At 49.0% G+C, this 19,863-nt stretch overlaps 1 protein-coding gene across 1 annotated transcript in view; it reads right to left on the reverse strand.

The window, feature by feature from the left end:
• Positions 1–7,656, reverse strand: part of CAPN5 (calpain 5) — a 49,653-nt gene extending 41,997 nt beyond the window's left edge. Inside the window, exon 1 of the mRNA XM_085066824.1 lies at positions 7,526–7,656. The gene's annotated coding sequence lies outside the window, so the exon portion shown is untranslated. The remainder of the gene's footprint in view (positions 1–7,525) is intronic.
• Between the last annotated feature and the right edge of the window lie 12,207 nt (positions 7,657–19,863).

Here is a 19,863-nt window from a genome sequence, read left to right on the forward strand (position 1 = left end):
GGAGAGGCAGCTGGATCCTGCAAGATCATTCCTCCCAGGCTAGCTGTGATGTTTGTCCTTCTGGCTGATCCAGAGCATCCCTCCTGCAGCTTCAGCCCTGATCAGTTCACAGCATGCCCTGTGTCTCTCAGGGAGTGTTCAAGGGGAGGATGGATGGGGTTTGGAGCAAGCTGGGCTAGTGGGATGTGTCTCTGCTCATGGCAGGGTGCTGGAATTAGATGGTTCAAGGACCCTTCCAACCCAAACCATTCTGTGATTCTATAATAACACCATCCCCAAGGCAACGGGTTTCTTCTCTCTCCATCACCTGGAGCTGCAGGAGATGACTGCATCCCACTTGAAGTGGAGCAGGTCAAGGGATACATTTCTGAAATGGCTAGGAGCAGATTGGACCACCTCAAATTTGTGAGATTTATTAGAAATCCTTGTTACTGGATCCACTCAGCTCTTGCAAGCTGTAAGGTCTGAATGTAAGTTCTCACTGTCTTAATTTCAGCTCTCCAAACTGTGTTTCTACCTTGGATGCTGCAACTCCCCAAATCTCCCAGCCAGCTTTTTGCCTTCCTTATTACCTCATTTCAGCAGAGCTGCCCTCCTCTAAACACAGATGTAGGAGCTTCCCATCCCACCCTTGGAGCAGAAAGGCTCAGCTTTCCTCCCCCTCCAGGGAGATGGATCCAGGTCACGATGCTGAGCACTGCACGTTTTCTCCACTCAGTGTTCCAGATCATAGAGTCATGGAACTGTTTGGGTTGGAAAGGATCTTAAAGGTCATGAAGCCAAACTCCCTCTGCCACGGGCAGGGACAGCTCTCACTTTTCAGATGAGATCTCTTTTGAAGACCTATTGCTTTGCTGCAGCCCAGCATGGCTGGTGCTTGCTCCTTCTACCTCCTGCTATCCTGGCAGCTGGATCCATCACCCTGCTCTCACTGGAACAAAAATGTCCATCACTGCTCTGATGTCTGTCTGGATTCTCTGCACGAAGCAGGGCCTGTTTGTCTTCAGGAGGTGGCTCAGTGCATGTTCCTAACACACACTGGACAGCAAGCAGGAGAGTGTGGGCTGAGCACAGTGCTCTGAGACAGGGATTAAGCCCTTGCCTCCTCTCCCAGATGTTATCCTGCTGCAAGACCTTGCTCCGTATCTCTCTAGGGACCCTCATGTTGCAGCAGCGCTGAGCTGGAGCAGCAAGTCCCAGAATATGTATGAGATGTGCTCTGTGACAGGGGGAAGAGTTTCACTCCCCTGCATGGGGCAGGGACCTGACACAGCCCCATGTTAGATGCAGTAAACCACCATTCTCCTGCTCCTGCATGAAAATCTGCCAGGATCCAAAGGCAACACTTGCTGGGCAAGCAGCCAGTGGCCACCATCCCCATCCTGTGCTCATGCAGCAGTGGTGGTCTCGCTCCGAAAAAGCAGAGTTTGCAGCTGCAGCTTTTATCAAATCAAGGCTTCCCTTTGCTCAGCAGAGAAATCACCTCCCTTAATCACCCCCAAGCAATCCTCAAGTATTTACACATGCTCATACAACTGGTAGGACAAGCTCTTCAAGGATTTGGGAGCAACAAGCCTGCAAACACTTCATAGGAAGCTTTTTTGATTACCAGGGCGTGCCTCAGAAAAAATAAAACAAAGCAACCCCAAACCCTAAAAGACAAACACACATGCACCCTTCTTCTCTGTATGGGACTGGAGCAATGGTGGGACAGCCCAGGAGGGGCTGTGAGGAGATGGAGTCAACCAGAGCCACCTGCATCCTGCACCATGGAGTCAAGGAAGCTCAAACCAGCTGTAATGTGATGAAAACTGGGATGGAGGGTGCTCACTGCAAGGGAGGGATGCCTTTTGTCACCCAGAGAAATCACTGTATGGATTATTTGGAGATGTAACAAAACCACCCCAGCAAGAGCCACAAAAACACAGTGCATCATGGTTTAAGGGAAGGTCAGGCAGGAGCAGAGCGAGAGCTTTGCCCTTTCCACCTGGAGCTCAGAGAGATCTGCTGCTGCCTGTCATGCTGTAGCTCCATAGGAAGCAATATTCTGTGTCTCCTTTCCCTGATGGCAAAAGCACAGCCCTGCCCTGGTCTGCTGCAGCCTTGTTTGATAGTTTTGTCCAGATTACAGGATAAACCTTGAAGGAATCAACTAGGGCTGCAGTCTCCCTCATGTAAGGATGGACTCCAGCCAGGAAAAGGAGAAAATTTCATAGACTCATAGAACCATAGAATGGTTTGGGTTGGAAAGGACCTTATAGATGATCTACTTCCAACCCCTCTGCCTTGAGACATCTTTCACTATCCCAGGCTGCTCAAAGCCCTATCCAACCTGGACTTGAACACTTCCAGGGATGGGGCATTCACAGTTTCTCTGGGCAACCTGTTCCAGTGCCTCACCACCCTCACAAAGAAGAATTTCTTCCTAATATCTAATCTAAAGCCATACTCTGTCAGTTTGAAGCCATTCCCCCTCGTCCTGTCTCTCTATGGCCTTATAAAATGTCTTAGCTCTCTTCCAGCCCCTCTATGTACTGGAATGTGAACAAGGTCTCCTTGAAGCCTTCTCATCTCCAGGCTGAATAACTCCAACTGAATCAGCCTGTTTTCATAGTGGAGGTGCTCCAGCCCTCTGACTGTCCTCATGGCTTCTTCTGGTGTCTTTACAACACATCTGTCTTCTGTTGGGGACCCCAATAAGCTGAGAGAGTCCCTGTTGGTAGGGAGAAGGAGACCTCTCCCACATATCCTTTCAAAGCTCTGCATTAAGGTTTCCAACCTCCCAGCACAGGGCAGAGTTAAGGTGGCTGGGATGCTTTATAGTCCCCTCTCCCTTTAACCTTCATTCCCAATGGATTGAAGTCACAGGACAGGAGGGAACAGAGATGATGCTCAGATGGATGGTGAGAGGACTAAAACTGGTCATTTTTGCACAAGGGCAAACCAAGGGGTGGGGAGAGCTTTCCTCTGCCAGAGGAGTATTTTAAGGCAAAATGCATCAAAGTGTTATTGAACTGGGACACAAAAGCTGCAGGCAGGGGCTGAGGAGCTCAGTCCAGCCCCTCTGAAGGGCTGGACCAGGCCCAAAGGAGGCAGTCTCTGACCTAGATGCTGCAAACCCTGCGGGCTCCCAGCACGGCTTTGCAGGGGTATCATCTGTCACATCTCCAGTCCAGGAAGATCCCCAAAGCACGAGGATCTGCAATATTGGCTGAAAAACTAATGCATCACACAGAAAAGAAAAAACTGCGAAGTCTCCCTGGCCACAGAGTGTGGAGCAGAAAGGATTTTTTCCCAGAGAGGGTGAAAAACTTATTGGCAAACATTCCTATTTCCCTCCATGACCTCAAGAAGTTACCCCTGTGCCAAAGGGGTGCCTCCTACAGTGTAAGCCAATTTAGTTAGAATAAGCTACGGATGGAAAGCCTCCGCGGTGTGACAGGGAGAGCTTAGAGAAGGTAAAGGGTTAATGCAGCCAGACAGATACTTGACTGGTGAAAAATGTAGCTTCCATGAAGCCACTGGGTCTGTGTCCATTTTCTACAGTGCCCAGAGCCTGGCCCTTTCTCCCTGGGTAATCAGCTGGAAGTGAGCAGAGCCGGAGTAATCACCGCACCTCATTCCCCATCCGTGACACTGCCGGCGGGGCTGGGAGATGGAGCAGCACTGTCTGGCCCGGAGCAGGTCAGTGCAAGCCCACTGGGGAGCCTTTGTGCCCCACAGCCACCAGAAGAGCAGGTGGAGGTGAAGGCATGAAGGCATGAGCAAGTAAATGGTGCCTGAGTGCACCCTGCACCACCAGGGCATGAGCAAAGGAAGACAGACACCTCTCTATGGGCTGAGGAGGCTTCCCTGTGGAAGAGGTTTCACCTCTGGACATCTGCAGAGAAAGGACTTGACACTTCTGGAGATCAGTGAGGAGGAAGAGAGGGAGTGGCTGATCCCAGCCTTCAAGGCACAGCTGCATCCTTCTCCTTCTCTCTGTATTAACCTGATGCTGCCCTGCTCGGAGAAAGCGTTAGGAGAGGAATCTTGGCATCTCTGGACAGCCAAAAATACCCAGTAATTAATGCACAAGTGTGAGCAGATTTAGAGGATGCACCCGTTCTTCGTATCATCATACCCCAGCACGGACGCTGTCTAAATCTCCTCTTGGGATCAGAGCCAAAGCCTTCTTTAAAGCATGGATGCTTTGTTATTAATCCGCACAGCAACCAGGGAAGGGAGAGATGGATTCATTTTTTTTTGAGGCATAATCAAAGACAAAATATTATCTCAGCTGGGCTTCATCTGCTTCACGGCTGGTCTGGTTGTGCATCAGGAAGATGGTGAGACCTGCTTGGCTAACACAGCCCTTCCCAAAGGAGACACCAGGATGGTGTCTGGACTAGAGTCCTGGCCTCCCACCTTGACAAATGCTAAAACCTCCTTATATCACAGCCAAGCACCTTGCAAGAGAGGTGATGTGCTCTAATTCACACTCTCCCACCCTCCTCTGATGTGGCACAGTTGCAGAGCCGCTAGAAAAGCCTCCTAAGCGAAACTGAATGAATTCACACCCCAACACCAACACTGCCCCCAGTTTAAATTGTTCTTCTGCCTGCCTGGAGTTCACCCCTTGGATGTATTTGTAGTCAGCAAGCACATCCCCTCTCTGCTTTTGTTTCGCTGGGCTTTTATAGCCTCATATAATAGCTCTCCATCCCTCTGAGCAGCCTCAGAGCCCTTTTCCCTGCACCTGCTCCAGGCTGACTTAATCCCTCTCAAGCACCAGATCGCAGAGCCTGGTCCTTCCATGTTAACTCTTCCATACCCATGTCCCACAAATACTTTGCCTACTTCCCATCACCTTTTTGCAAAGCTCCCGGGGGCATCCAGAACCAAAACAGCCCCAATCCCCCAGTCTCGGCTATCTCAATATGATTCAATCTCTAAACATAGCACAAAGTCCAGGCATAGAGTGCCCCACTGCACAGGCTGGTACATGACCTAGGGGACATCCCCACAGCCTGAAACCCATCCTCGAGGTCAGCTGTTTCCCCTCTGGCTGAGCACCTCATCCACCTCTCAGCTTGGTTTCGCAGACGAATCTCGGCATGAAAAATGAGAATGAGCTCAGATCCTCCCTTAAAGGCTTTAAGCAGATTTAAGCTCTGCTGTGTGGGCTTAATCTGTCCAGCAGTGCCCTTTGTCACCTCCCCCAGCCTCCACCCTGGCAGAAGTCTTGTCCACTGACATACTCCCACATGCACTGTGTAAAGCGCCGGCACACCCAGGTAAAGGAGACCTGGAGCATCTCCTTTCCTTAAAAACAGCTACAGGTTAGTACCCTACAGTAAATCCTGGGTTTCCATCTCCCTCCACCTCAGAGGCTTGAGGATGCCCATGGTAGTTGTCCATCACCAGCTGAAAGCTCCCTTGAACAGACAATGCCATGGTGGACACAGCAGCCGAGCAGGGATTTTCCTGGGCTTGCAGCCATGTCAAAGCCCCACCTAAATAATTTCATACAAGGACTGGGGTGCTCATGGCAGGGAGCAGGGGGGACTTGACTCTGCCACAAACCTCCTGAGTGCCTTGGTCAGGTCGCTTTGCCCCCATTTTATGTGTCACTGCTTTGCAGACAGCATCATTCCTCCTGCATGTCACCATGGTGTCCTTACGACATGACAAAGGGGCTTGATTTCTGCTCTGAGCAGGGCCTGCTACAGCAAGCCCTGCTGACTTCCTCAAAACCTGCTTTTCCTTTCGCTCATGCCTTGATCCTTAACTCTGCTGCCAAGGAGAAAGTTTTTCCCAACCAGTTCTGGCACATGGCTGCTGGCAAGCAGCAGCCACCGAGCAAGCCAGCCCCCACACACATGCACCCACTGCAGGAGGGGTTTAGCCCTCACATCCTGCTCCCAGGTGTGCAGGGACTCTCCAAGAGCATCCCTCACTCCCTCTTGGGTTTTACAACCCCACTGCCTGGCTCATGGGCTGGAGCTGAGCCCCAGGTAATTCACCAATTAAAGAATTGATTAAATAAGTAGGAGTCAGCTGATGTTCCTGGAAGGGCAGGGGAAATAGATCCCACCAGGACAGATATGCCTGTAGCAATATGTTACACTGAGCAGGAGCTAAGTGGTGAGCACTTGCATGAGGCTCTGCACCTCTATCCACGCCTGACTCTGCTGCTTTTCCACCTCCCTAGTCCTTGCTGCCCCAAGGAAGCTCCCAACAAGTGATACCTGCTCTTGCTTGTATCCCAGAGTTTGTTCCTCCTCAATTCACTGCTACCCTGAGCAGCAGGGTCAGCCAGGCTCCCTGCACTGCCTTGGGGTACCCAGTACCCGTGTGCAGAGTGAGGTGTGGGAGATGCAGCTCCAGGGACTGTGTTGCCTTCCCTCCAGTATAACACCAGTTCAGCACACTTGGAACCCAGGCTGACCTTGGCAGGAGGATCCCTCTGAGATATGAGATGGGATGGAGTTGAAAGGCGCCCTGGGGAAAGCCTGCAGCATGGTCCTTGCTGGATGCAGCAAGACAAGCAGCTGAGGATTTAAGAGCATTCTCTGCGATGCACTGAGCTCACTGCTCTGCTTCCAGCTCCATTTGCCGTGGCCACACTCCCCACCAAGCCCAGAGCCAACACAGCATCCAGGCAGAAATGGTAATAAATAATTGGTAATATATCCAAGCATGACACAGGGTGGATCTGCAGAGCCAGGCGTGCAGCCCACACTCACCTGAGGCTACCACAGTGGGAGGTGAGGGACAGAAGACCAGAGCCATATCCGATGGGACACCCTCTGCCAGAAAGCACCAGGCTGGCGTTTCAAGTTCAAAATAACATTTTTCAGGGAAGGGAGAAAAGGATGGGATTTGGGAAATCCAGGTTCATATCTCTGCTTGGAAATCCCAAAAGCCATCAGTCTCCTGCACCCCAGCAGCAAGTTAGCCTGCCTTGGGAGCAGGAGCTCTCTCTCGCCTTAACTTTCCATGAGACTTTCTAAAAGCCCCTGCGTTTGTCCCAAAAAAAGGAACAAAGAACAATACTGAAACCTCAGGATTTTTTTCTCAGCGCAGAAATCCTGCTCTCCAGCCAGCGCCGAGGCCTCGCTGCTCAAAGTTTCTGTCCAGCCCGGCTCCACGAGCTGGACTGTGATGCAGCTGTGGGGTTTTAACCATCCGGGATGCAACTTTCCCATGCAGCAGCCCCGAGCACCCCGACTTCCAGCAGCCCCAAACACCAGCGCTTGCTAAAGGCAAGGGCAGCAGCGTGCTCCGCGCAGGGCAGGAGACGGGTGCCTGCTTCGGGCTTTTTTCCCCAAAAACGCCTTACACACGCGCGCGCTCATCCAAACCCACTCCCCCGCCCCGGAATGCAGCCTCCCCCCGCTTCCCAAAGCCACAGGTGCCCCGAGCATCCCCCGAGGACGCGGCGGGACCGCGGGGCGGGGCGCGGAGCTGTCCCCCCGCGGAGGGAGCGGCAGCGGGGCTGCAGGGACGAGCCACCCCCTCCCGGGCCCGGGGGCCGCCTTACCTGCCCGGGGCTGGTGCCGCTGCCCGGTGCCGGTGCCGCCGCTCCGGGCGCGCCGCTGCCCGCAGCGCTTCGCCTCCCGCAAGCACCGCCCCGACGGGCGGGCAGGGAGCGCGCCTGCGCCGCGAGGGACCGGGGACGGGATCGGGAACGGGAGCGAGCGGCACCGGGACCCGCTGCACGCCGCGGGACCGGCGGCCGACACTGGGAATGGGACCGGCTGTGGGGACCGGGGAGGGGAGCCAGCACTGGGAACGGGAATGGGAGCCGGCACAGGGAAGTGGGAACGGGACCGGGAACCGGACAGCGAACCGGCACCGGGAATGGGAGCTGGCACCGGACACTGTCACTAGGAAGGGGAACCGGCACCGGAAACCGGCACTCCCCACTGCTGGGAGCTGTGGTCACCACTGGGAGTGGGTCTGGCGGCACCCGGTAGTGGGAAATGGGAGCGGCGCCAGCTGGCGCTGGTCCAGGAGCTGGGGACCAGTCTGGTGAACTGGGAACCCTGCTGGGAACCGGGATCCACGTCCGGCATTGCCCAGGCACCCAGACCTGGGATCATCCAGCAAACGGGCCCGTCAGTGGGAACAGCGGCTGGCACCATTCTGGGTAGGGAACAGGAATGGGGAACTGGGGTTACCCTGACACCAGCCCCACCAGCTGGGATATAGAACTGGGACCAGCAGCTGCACACCTGGACACTGGCACTAGCCACTGGGACCTTCCAGGCACTGGCACTTGGACCAGCATTGCCCTGACACTGGATAGTAGGACAAGGCTCCACTGGCACTGCCTGGGACCTTGCACTGGGACTGGGAACAGGACAAACTGGAGCACCATGCACCAGCTGGGCCACCGAGACACCAGGCAGCTGGGGGACATAGGGACATAAACCATGGAGGGTGCGGGGGAGAGTTATCAGAGCTTGCAGGATTTGGGTGCAAAGGGAACATGCCCCAGTAAGGAAGAGTATGGGGCATGATCACAGAGGTGGAGGAGATGTGTTTTCCAGCCCAAGCCCAAAGTTAATGCCCTTTCCTCTTTTGTAAGAGGGGAGCTGAGGCACTGGGAAGGGGAGGGTCAAAGGCTGGGCATGCACTTGGCCCACCTGCACATCCATGGAGGACAATGTGCAGCAGGCATCATGGGGCTGGCGATGGGGCCAAGGTGTCCAGACTGGTGGAAAGCTTTCCCAGTTCACAAACAGATTTTCAAGAGGGGAAGCCCAAACATGACCCACACAAAAGTGCATCCTCTTCAGCAGGAAGGAGCCAGTGAGGTTTTGCAGACCCTCTGGCAGGGGCAGCTCTGATCTGATGCTCTGACTTGACACACAAGCTTTATTGGTAGTGTTCTTGGTTTATCATAAATTATGCCAAAAAGAGATGGCAAGGGAAGAACAATTAAAAAAACATTTAGGAATGACAAGAATAAACTTCTCACATTTAAAATCATGGGTGGTCAGACTTTTAAACAACAAAGAAACAGGGCTAAGGGTTAGCTGCTGCCTGCCAGCGACAGAGTGAATGCTTAAGGACATCTGCTTGCCACATTAGCGGTAATGCAGTGAAATTTTGGTGATAAAATTAGAAAGGAGGCCGTGCCCAGGGCAGCATTGGCCTGGCACAGGCTCCTGTTCCCATCTAGGTGTCACCTGCAGCTGTACGTGGTCACCACACGTCACGTGAGTGATTCACCTCTAGGACCAGCCATCTCCTCCAGTTTCTCATTATCTGAAATTCCTGGACTTTTCATATTAAGGTATTTCCCTGTTAGTTTTGTAATTTTATTACTTATTAAATTCATACAATATTTGTGTTATGATTATTTTAATTAATTTATTACTAAAATGAATAGGAAAGCCAAAAATCTGTACTTCCATGAAGGCTTTGTTTGGCAGCAAAAGCTGTTTTCTAAGATTTTCCTTCTCTTTTCTCTCTCTTTCCTGTCTCCCCCACGGATCTCAGGGCTGCTCAAAACCAGGTGTTTGATACACTTCTGTTCTCTCCCCTCATCAAAATCATCTAAGAAAATAACCCTAACTGCTGCTATATTTAGGTCTCGAGCCTGTCCCTGTGCAGTGCTGAACCCTCCACGGTGGGAAACTCCAGCAGCAAAAGGCAAAGAACAAAAAAAAGACAAACCCTCAGTCTCTAAAGATTTGTAAGTGGGAAGAGTAGACCCTAAACAGATATCCAAACCCCAAAATCCTCTTAATAGCCTTAAAACCAGCTGCCAGGTAGACTAGGGATGGATGTTGCTGCTGCTGCTGCCCCCTGGGAGGGCAAGGAGAGCATAGAGCCTCTTTTTATTTGTGATGTGTTTAAATTGAGAGACACAGTGTAAATAAATACAATTTAAATTGAGAGAATCAGTGTAAATAAATTAATATGATCATCCATCCTTCCTCTCACCAATAGAGATACCTCCTGCCCAGCTGGCCACTGGGTGTGCTTTAATAATAAGTAATTTCCTACTAAACTGTTTCACCCCAACTGTTTGACCCCAAAGCCTCTAAGGGGGAAAATCTCACTGCTGGGGACAAGGGGACAGAGGAGCACAGGGTGGAGTTTGTCACCCACGGGGTGTGCAGAGCTGGATGGAAGGATTGAAAAGAGGAAAAATAAAAATCAAGAGAAAAAGGACTCACCCTTGAGACAAATCAGCAGCAGGAGCCTGGCTTTTATTTTGTTAACAGGCTGGAAAGCATTAGGGAAAAGCTGGAAAACATTTAGGGAAAAGCTCCTCCACTGCATTAAGGCAGCAAGTGGGTCCCCAGACATTCCTCTTGCCCCACAGGGACATGGAGCCCCAGCCTGCTCTCGTGGCAGACCCAGATCTTCCTGATTAACTTAGTTGCATTTTCGATTTCAGCCTCAGCGGGGGAAGGAAAATTATGTAAATTGGATTTATAACGACACTTTGCGTCTCTTCGGTGTGATGCAAATGAGGCCACGGTGACAGGGCTGACATGAAGGCTGTGCAGGGGACAGGAAGAAATAACAATGCTTTAAAAGCACACCCTGAAGATAAGTAGGAATAAGATAAGAAGCAAAGTGGAGGAGGAAAGTTGCAGCCGGTGATTCCTCCAACAAATAGAATATTGCTATTCATTCTGGGATTTCAAAGCGGATTACTTAGTGAGGTTTTCTTTCCTCCCAGGAATATTTGTTTTTCCTACTCATGCAAGGGGTAAGAGGTGAGGTTTGATCCCAGGGTGATTCAAAGTGAGTGTCTGCCTGCCCAAAGCAATGGGAGTTGAGGAACTGCTCACTCCTGCCATCCCTGCTCCTACAAGGCCAGCTTTCTCCCCCCCGGGGCATGTTTGGGGGAGAAAAGTGAGACAGTGACTGCAGGTCAGTGATTTGTTCCCATACCCTCACTTTCATACAATGGAGATGAGGGAGCAACCTCCAGCAGCCCCATCCCCAGGGCAGGAGCTGCCTGGTGAGAGTTTAAGCACTGGTGATCCCATCAGGTTGCAATCTTCTGCTCCTCTTTGAAGGCATCACAAAATGAGCCTCTGGTCGTCCATCTGCTCTTGAATTAAACCTCATTGTTCTGAATTCTGCAAAGTTTTTCGCCCCTGAGTTGCAGCCTCTGGAATATCAGTAATGTATTCTCTCCTTTCCCTCTCCACATGATTGCAGCATAATCTCCTACTCACTTGATTTATTTAAGCAGGCCTTCAGATGCTCCAGTAATGGGAGTCATTTAGGTCCCTCTGCAGATATGTATTTATTTATTGCTGTTCATTTAAACTGCAGAGCCAGTTGGCAGGAGAGACGCAAGACTGGGGTCACAAGGATGTTAAATTATTCGCTGTCAAAAATAGCTGGTTGAGAAAGTTAAATTAAGCAAGGTCATTCAAGGTCATAGTCAATCACCATTGGGAGGAGATGGACATTAATTAGCTCTTTTATTTATGGGGGTCATCGTGACCAGAGGACCAGCAGTTGTAACAAAAAGGCAAACTGTAGCAGCTCCTCTTGTTTTTGGCAGAAACAGCTCTTGGATGAGAAGCCAAATTGCTGTCCTTGACCACGATGGAGAAGTTGAGGCTGTGGAAAGGCAACGTTGTGATACCCTGTGGACCCCCACAAAGCGTGGACCAAGGAGTTCCCCCTTTCAGTGTCTGTCTCAGGGCTGAACTCAGCAATGCTGCTTCCACAAAAAACCTTTGCTAGATGCTTGGGATGTGCTTGGTGGTGGGGAGGTCTTAGAGGGTATCTGAGATACTTGGAGATACTTTGGTCACTCATGCAGACAGGCCCTTGCCTGAGATTTTGCCACCTCTCTTCGCAGACAGTTCAGAGCTGCATATCCCTTGTGTTAATACTTGTAGCTCATTTCCTATTTGAACTACATCAGCATCTTCTTGCAACTATGACAGCTTGTAATATTCTTTTCCTCCTAATTTAGGACTCCCTGGGGTCAGCCCTCTCCTCCCTTTGCATTCTCCTCTACCATGCACTACCAGGGACATGATTTAGTGGTGGACTGGCAGTGCTGAGTTATTGGCAGGGCTCAATGACCTTAGAGGACTTTCCCAACCTAAGTGAGTCTATGACCAGCTAAGGCAGGAAATTCAGTTCTTAAACTGGGTAGGTATAACCTGGGATCACTGGAAGCCAGAAGATCCTCACTTTGTAGCTTGTTGCACAATGATCCCTGGGAAAGAAGCATGAACACAGCGTCCAAGTATTTAATGGCAGCAATACCTGGCCAGAAGAGACATCTCTACCCACAGATCCATATTGTAAACGTTCATAATGAAAACACCCATTTTTTCCCCTATTTCTGCATACACTGCGAGGTGGAAACCATGAGCTCTGATGAAACCCACCCTGTGCCTCACTGCATGTATCATCCCCAGTTTGGGATGCACCTGCACTGCGATCTGCACCACGGCCGGCTGGCAAACAGCTCACACTAATTGAGAACTCTGCTGAGAAATCCATACAATTAATTAATTGTCTTTATCAGCACTTACTTCTGCACAGTCACAAATCAAGCAGCTCTCCAATGGCCTGTCTGCTATTAAGCAAGATGGAAGTCAAACAGCAAGAAGTTCCTTGATTAGAGGATTGAAATCACAGCATTGGGGTTGGTATGGAGGAGAGAGTTGATATTGCACGTGAGATCAGGATGGGAGCTGTGATCCTGAGAGATGCTGAGATTGGCCTTTCTATGAAAATCTAATGAGGTAAATCAGCAGAGGAAAGGTTATCTGTGATTGTATCTGTAAAAGGTAACTCAGGTATCACAAGTCAAGCTCTGGTAGCACGTGGTTGCTTAAGCATTTACTGTTCTCCTCTATCCTGAATTCTCCTTGAATCCTTCTTAGGGGTGACACCGGTGACACAAGCATGGGAAATGGGGCTGAGGTCCCCAGTCCCGTGGCCCTGTGAGCAGCCTTTTGCTCAGCACTGAATAATCAGAAGAGAGCTAGATGTATTCTTAACACCTTTCCTACCCTGCATCGATCTGGCCTCTTCTGCTTCACAGAACCACAGAATGGTTTGGGTTGGAAGGGACCCAAAAAAATATAATCTAATTACAACCCCCCTGCCACAGACAGGAACATCTCTCGCTATCCCGGGTTGATCCAAGCCCCATCCAACCTGCCCTTGAACACACCCAGGGGTGGGTAGGACTTGTGTTACAGAGACAGGCTGAGACAGTTGGGGTGTTCAGCCTGGAGAAGAGAAGGTTCCAGGGAGACCTTAGAGCACATTCCCATGCCTAAAGGGCTACAAGAGAGCTGGAAAGGGACTTTTGACAAGGGCATGGAGAGATAGGACAAGGGGGAATGACTTCAAACTGACAGAGGAGGTTTAGATTAGATATTAGGAAGAAATTCTTCCCTGTGAGTGTGGTGAGGCACTGGCACAGGCTGCCCAGAGAAGCTGTGGCTGCCCCATCCCTGGAAGTGTTCAAGGCCAGGTTGGATGAGGGCTCTGAGCAATCTGGTCTAGTGACAGGTATTCCTGCCCATGGCAGGGGGGTTGGAACTAAATGGCCATTAAGGTCCCTTACAACCCAAACCATTCTATGATTCCTGGCCACAAACCCTCAGGACTTTGGTTATCATTCAGCCATGACCACCCACCTGGAGGAGACAAGGGCTCACTTGCTTTGGCTGGAGTGCACCTCTGCCTGCGAGGAGGCAGTGTTATAGAAGTTCAGTCAATGACCTTGATTTTTACACAGGATTTTCTACAGTGAGAAGCAAGACTGTTTGGAAAACAAGCAGGTTGCCAGCAATCTTACATTCCCTAGAGTGGAGAGGAATGAAAGGAGCAAATGGCACTGCTGTCCTCTCAATTGCCCTTTGTTTTTGACAGGTCAGAAGCCACCCTAACAAATGCTGACTGCAAACAGTCCTGACATGCAATTTTTAGGCAATTTTCCTGCATTTTCCTGCTGATCCTATTCTTCACTAAAAAACCCAGCAAAACCAACAAACTTTTTTTTTTTTTCCTTCTGTTGCCATCTCTGCCTTCAATTCCCAGCAGAGAGACGTCTGAAGCTCCTGTTTCCAGCAGCTCCTGAGCTGGGCATGGCAGAGCTGCACATCAAGGCTCTTCCACAAAACTCTTCTTGCAGATAAGTAGCTTCTTGTGGTAGAAGAGCAAATTTTGATCTTGGCTTCACAAGCTTAAATCAACCCTGGGATCACTGGAATTACTTTGGATTTACACTGGTGTAATGGTAATGTAGTTTTGCTTGATAAAAGCTTCCCTCTTCTTCCAGTCATACATTCTGTGCAGAAGTGGTAACTTGTTCATGAAGGACTCACACAAAAGCAGGATTTGCTTTTCCTAAGTAAATTTTGGAAAACTCTACTGTGTTTTGAATTTTTCCTTGTTTCCCAGTTGCCCAGCAATATTGCCCATTTATAAGGTATAGATACATCAAAACACTGCCTGGTTCCTGTGGCACAAGACTTTGTCCTTTCAGGCAGTGGTCCTCAGATGTTAATTTTGGAATGCCCTCCTTGGCTTTTGGAGTGGCCATACCTGGGGAGGAGGAGCAGGAAAATGCTGGACCTCAGGGGAACACCTTGACCAAGTCCTTGCTACCATGAAGGTAGAGCAGAGCTGCCAGAAGAAGACAAAGGTGACTCAGATGATTCCCTACAAGACAAGACAATAAGATTAGTGGCCAGAGGATCTGAAAGGACAAATTTCCCCAGGGATTTATTAATTTTATGCAATATATTTCTTACTGAGCTACCTCCAACATCTGCCAGGACCCATGGGTTGGCCCCTCACATCCATTGCTCTTAAAGGAAATGGAGGTTTTGGAGGGGGTCAGGATATTTTGCCACAGTGGGCCATGTGTTCCAGCAGTCCCTTTTTGCCCCTGCACCAGAAGCCATGAACTCATGTTTTTATCACTATCACCCCATGGCAACCTGACACCTGTGCACTTCCCCATCACTTCCAGGCCAGATATTTTCATTCTACAACTTCCTTTTCTTCAGCAAGGAACAGCTTTAGGGCATGTCCAGGAGGCTTGTAGGGTACTTCCTTCTATGTATTGTTTATCAGCCTAACCTTGACTTAACATCGGTGTGCAGCCAACTCTAGCACTTGTGCTGACTCCTGCAGTTGGGGAGGAAACCAACTCCAGAATCTGCTCCCAGGTGTCTCCAATTACAGAGCCCAGGGGAAATTGCTTGGGTATTAATTGGAGAGGTCACCTCCACTCCTCAGCTTCATCCGGGCTTAGCTTCAAACCCAGGGCAAGCATAAAACCATCAGCGCAGTTAAGATTTATTTGCTGCAGTACAGACAGGCTGGAAAGGTAGAGCCGAGGCTGTGGGGGAAAAAAACAATAGTGATGTAATTCTTCGTGAAAACCCCATGAGCAAAGCACTTCCTAACATCCTCATCTAAGCCCTGAACTGTGACTGAGATGCTGTGCTTGGGTGTTCATAAGAGCCTCGACTTGTGTACTCAACGCTTGCTCAGAAATCATCCTCGCTTCTTGCAGTATCTGGTGATTGACTTCTGCCGCTTCCTCCTCTGCAAGTTGTATGTTTTAGGGGAAAAATACTGTATTGGAGCCAAAAAGGCTATGTAGGAGAAGGAGATGTTCCCAAATGTACTTTTTTCAGAGATCTTTGACACCAGTAGTTTTTCATTGCTGCCAGTTTGAGAAACGAACTCAAGCATAATTTTAAAAGCTCTGGATATGCTTTTTTTAAATGCACTGGGAAAAGCAGCAATTATCCAGCACTGCTGATGAGACTGGTGGTTACCAGCAGATGGTCCACTCACACACGAGTAATCCAGATGATAATAAAACCAGTGGCATCTCATCGACCTCGATTCCCCTCTTAAACAAAGTTTTAGAGAATGGGAATGTTTCAGTCTTGAGGAGAACATGACAATAATATTTGCCCAGAGAAGTTGTGGCTGCCCTGTTCCTGAAGGTGTTCAAGGCCAGGCTAGATGTGGCTCTGAGCAACCTGCTCTTGTGGGAGGTGTCCCTGCCCATGGCAGTAGGGCTGGATCTGGATGATCTTTGAAAGTCCCTTACACCCAAACCATTCCATGATTCTAACTTCAGATGCTCTGTATCACCAGTGCAGCATCAGGCATTGCAAACATGATTAGAAGGCCCCCTAAGTCTTCAGAAGGTTCTCAGAAATGCTTCTCCACAAACCCCAAAATTATGATATGTCCAAGGCCTGCCTAAGCTTCAGCAAACCCTGCTGAGTTAGCTGTGGGGTTTCTTTCCAAACCTGATTTACTTGGCCCTCCAAATAGCTTTCTCCTGGTTTTTTTTGCACAGCACAACTACATTAGTCAAGTAAACGAATAATGTGTTTCTGAGCAGACCTGCAGTGCTGCCAAGAAGGTGTTGACTCATTAAATCTGTGTCATATCTACTTTCACTCACACAAGGAGGCATATCTTGGCTGCTGGACAGTGGTCAGGAGTTGAGAATTTGGGCTTTTTTTTTTTTTTTTGTGTTTCAGAGTCTCAGTGCTTTTTTTTTAAAGGAGTCAGTGTTGCACAGTCTGTGTGGAGAGCAGTGGTAAAGAAACCAGGAACCCTCTGATCCTGCAAAAAAGTAAACATCAGTTCATCTTCTGGAGAAAATTATATCCAGCTCACAGTTAGCTTCTTCTGCTTTGCAATGTGGAAGAAAGCAGAGTTACTCCACTTCTCTCCTGACTCTGCAAATGTATGGCTTGTGCTGCAATTACTGCTCTCATTAACAAAGCGCTGCCAGACCTGGCTGGGACTTGGAGAGGAGATCTAGGGAAATGATAGGTGTTGCAAGAAGAGGTAGGGCTGAATCACAGCTTGGCTATCTTCCCTCTGAATCAGCAGGAAAATAATTAATATACAGGCTAGCCATCGGGGACAGCAGCCAGCAGTCCTCCTTACAATCTGAAGTCCTCCTTATTTCTCAGTAACTCAAGTCATCTCACTCACTTGCCAGTTAAAAAGAAAAGGCTATATTAGTTAGCAAACAATCATGTGAAGCATTTGGTAAGGAAAAGACAAAATTATTAGCTTTACCTTTAATTCTCAGTGAAGCCTCTTGTTTCACCTGGGTAACTGTTTGCAACCTAAATTCCCAGGACTTGCCACAGAGCATACAGTGGACCTCAGGTAGTCTGGACTGTGGAGAGAGATAATTTCTGCTGCATGGGGCTGGTGGGAGGGGTTTGGGATGCCTGGCCTGGGTGTTGCATCCTTTGGGAGCCCCTGATCTTGCTCAAAGATTTCCCTGGGGGATGGCACTGTCTCATGTGCACATCTGTGTGTTTTAAAAGGGAAAAAGAGAGAAAAAACAGACCCAGCAGTAGTCATACAGCACAAAAAGACCAATCACCACATATGAGGTTGGGAAATCTTACTGCCCAAGAATATAAATCCATCCCAAAGCATCCAGATTACTTCATCTTTGCATATGGTGTTTTAATGGCTGATGATACATGCAGCCAGTGAAATGTCTTTTCATTGTTAGATGTCTTTGCTAAAAAGAGGGCATTGAAGCCAAAAAGAGATAAAGGAAAAAGTGTTTCAAAAGTTCCTATTTCAACTGTGAAGACTGGAAAAAAATTTAGAAAAAATTCCAGTTTAGTGAATCATCAATAATTTAGAGAAAGAAGGAAGATGAAAATCCCTTTTGCATTCAGCTTCTTACAAGATAAAATGCCCAAAGAGGGACAAGGCTTGTATCTAACTGAGCTATTGGGGAATACTTTCCAAGTCTAGCTTTAGGGTGGGCAGGCAGGGGAGGCTGTAGGATCCCTGTCACCAGAGGTTTCAAAGAGGCTGTGCTGTGCTAGGGCATGGCAGCTGTAGGGATAGAACATCGTGCCAGCCCTCTCTGGCTCATCTTGTCCCCAAGGGGAAACAGGGCAAGTCCCAGGCACAAACACCCCCATGCTTCTGGGTCTGCTCCCACTGCCACAGCATGGCTGTGTGCCACTTTTTACCCAAGGGTGAGTCAATCAGTGAGACAGTTCAGCCAGGGACACAGAGCTTGTCCCTTCCTCTGGACACCTTAATTGAAGAGGCATTGCTCCAGTCATACCCACAGATCAATGTTGTCAACCTGAGGTCTCTGTCAGGAGAGCTCCCACAGCCTTGTATCTGGGTGAGTGCAGGTGATTGCAGCAATCACATCGGTCACTTTTCATCAGCCAAGCCAAGAAAGAAAAATGTCCTTTAATGCAAGTGCAGTAGGGTTTCAGTCTTCACATTGACATGAACCATACCTTCACAGCTCATATAGATGTATGTTCCTTTCCAGGGCCCATGTATGAGACTTAAAACTACTGTCACACCTTAATGAATAAAATGAGACTCCTCCTGCCCTCCTTAACTTGCTGACTTTTAACTTCAAGCATCAGGAGCTTGAAGTTTCAAGCTGCCATCTCTGATATTATCAGACAGTGTATATATATATATATATATATATATAATTAAACTGTGGCTCTCTAAGAAGAGACAGCCAAGCTGGACATAGGTTCAGGCAGAATAACACCAGGGTTTCATTTGGAATCAGAGGTCGTAAAGAGATGTTCTCCTTTACCACCAGCCTTTCCACATGAGGTTGTTTCCACTCCAGACATAAATCATCACCCTTGCTGGAGGTAATTGCCTCCAGCACTGTGTTTAGCACTGTTGAATCTAATTAAGGCAAGAATGGCCAGGTTTTTATTTTGATTTAGGGTTCTGCCCTTACCATGTTTAAACACTGATTTCCCCTAAAGCCTGATCATCATGAGTTTGGCCTGGGGTTGTTGCTCTCATGGTTGTACAAACCTGACCAGGGGCTGCTGATGTGCCCTGCGATGCTTACTGGAGACAAAGTGATCTGCTGGGATGTAACACAGCTCATGGCATGAGAAAAAGGCTTTTTACTCCATCCTGAACATGAGCACCACATGAGGTGAGCATATGGACAAAGCCACTTAGTATCAGATGTCCTGGGCGTTACTGAGGAGCCACAAGCACTCCGGAGGGATGTGCATGAGCGCCTTGGCTGCAAAGCAAATTGATAGCGAACTGTCAAATCCAGGGGGATGTGGCAGAGAGATTTTCAGCAGAAACAAGTCCACAGCGTTAATCAGCCCTCCTGCTTTAATTAATGTCAGCGGCAAGAAAACAGCTGGAGTTTGTTTGTTTTTCAGATAACCTGTATAAAAATATCCCTTCTGTAGCAGCTCTGTTTTCATGCTGTGTCTTGCAGGTTCATTGTTGTTTTTCATTTTGTAGCTAGCACTTAATCTTGCTTTCATTCCAGCCGAGGTGGGATGTTAAAAATGAGATGATTAAAGAAAAAATCCCAAACAAATAGAAGAAAAAAACCCCAAAACAAATCAACCCTCAGAGGACTCTAAATGAGCAAAACCCTGTTAAGCAATAAAAACCTGTGAAGCAATGACTCACAAGTGCCTGGACAGGTTTGCCTGGCTGCAGAGTGGATCTGGCTGTTCTGTTCATCACTTCTCTTACCTGAGAAGTTGGATTTGTCCCCAGGCTTTTACAATACTGCAATATTTTAACAAATGTACTCCGTTCCGCTGTTCGGCACTGAGTCAACACACCAGCTATGAGGAGAAAGCAGTGCTAAGGTTAGACATCCACATAAATCACTGCAGCTCTGATACTCAGCCAGCCTATAAATATTTGGGGTTTGTCATCAGTTTACATCAGCAGGATAACTTGCTTAATTCCATTTCTGTGGGATCATGCAAGCTGCTGTTCATTAGCATTCACCTAGCTGATCTCCATGATGACAGATCAGAGTCAGCACCCTCGATGTCCCAAGCTGTTGCTGGGTGCTGTGCCGTGGGCACG

The sequence above is a fragment of the Lichenostomus cassidix genome, chromosome 1 (genome assembly GCF_008360975.1).
Source record: "Lichenostomus cassidix isolate B80296 chromosome 1, HeHo_3.0, whole genome shotgun sequence".
Taxonomy (NCBI): domain Eukaryota; kingdom Metazoa; phylum Chordata; class Aves; order Passeriformes; family Meliphagidae; genus Lichenostomus; species Lichenostomus cassidix.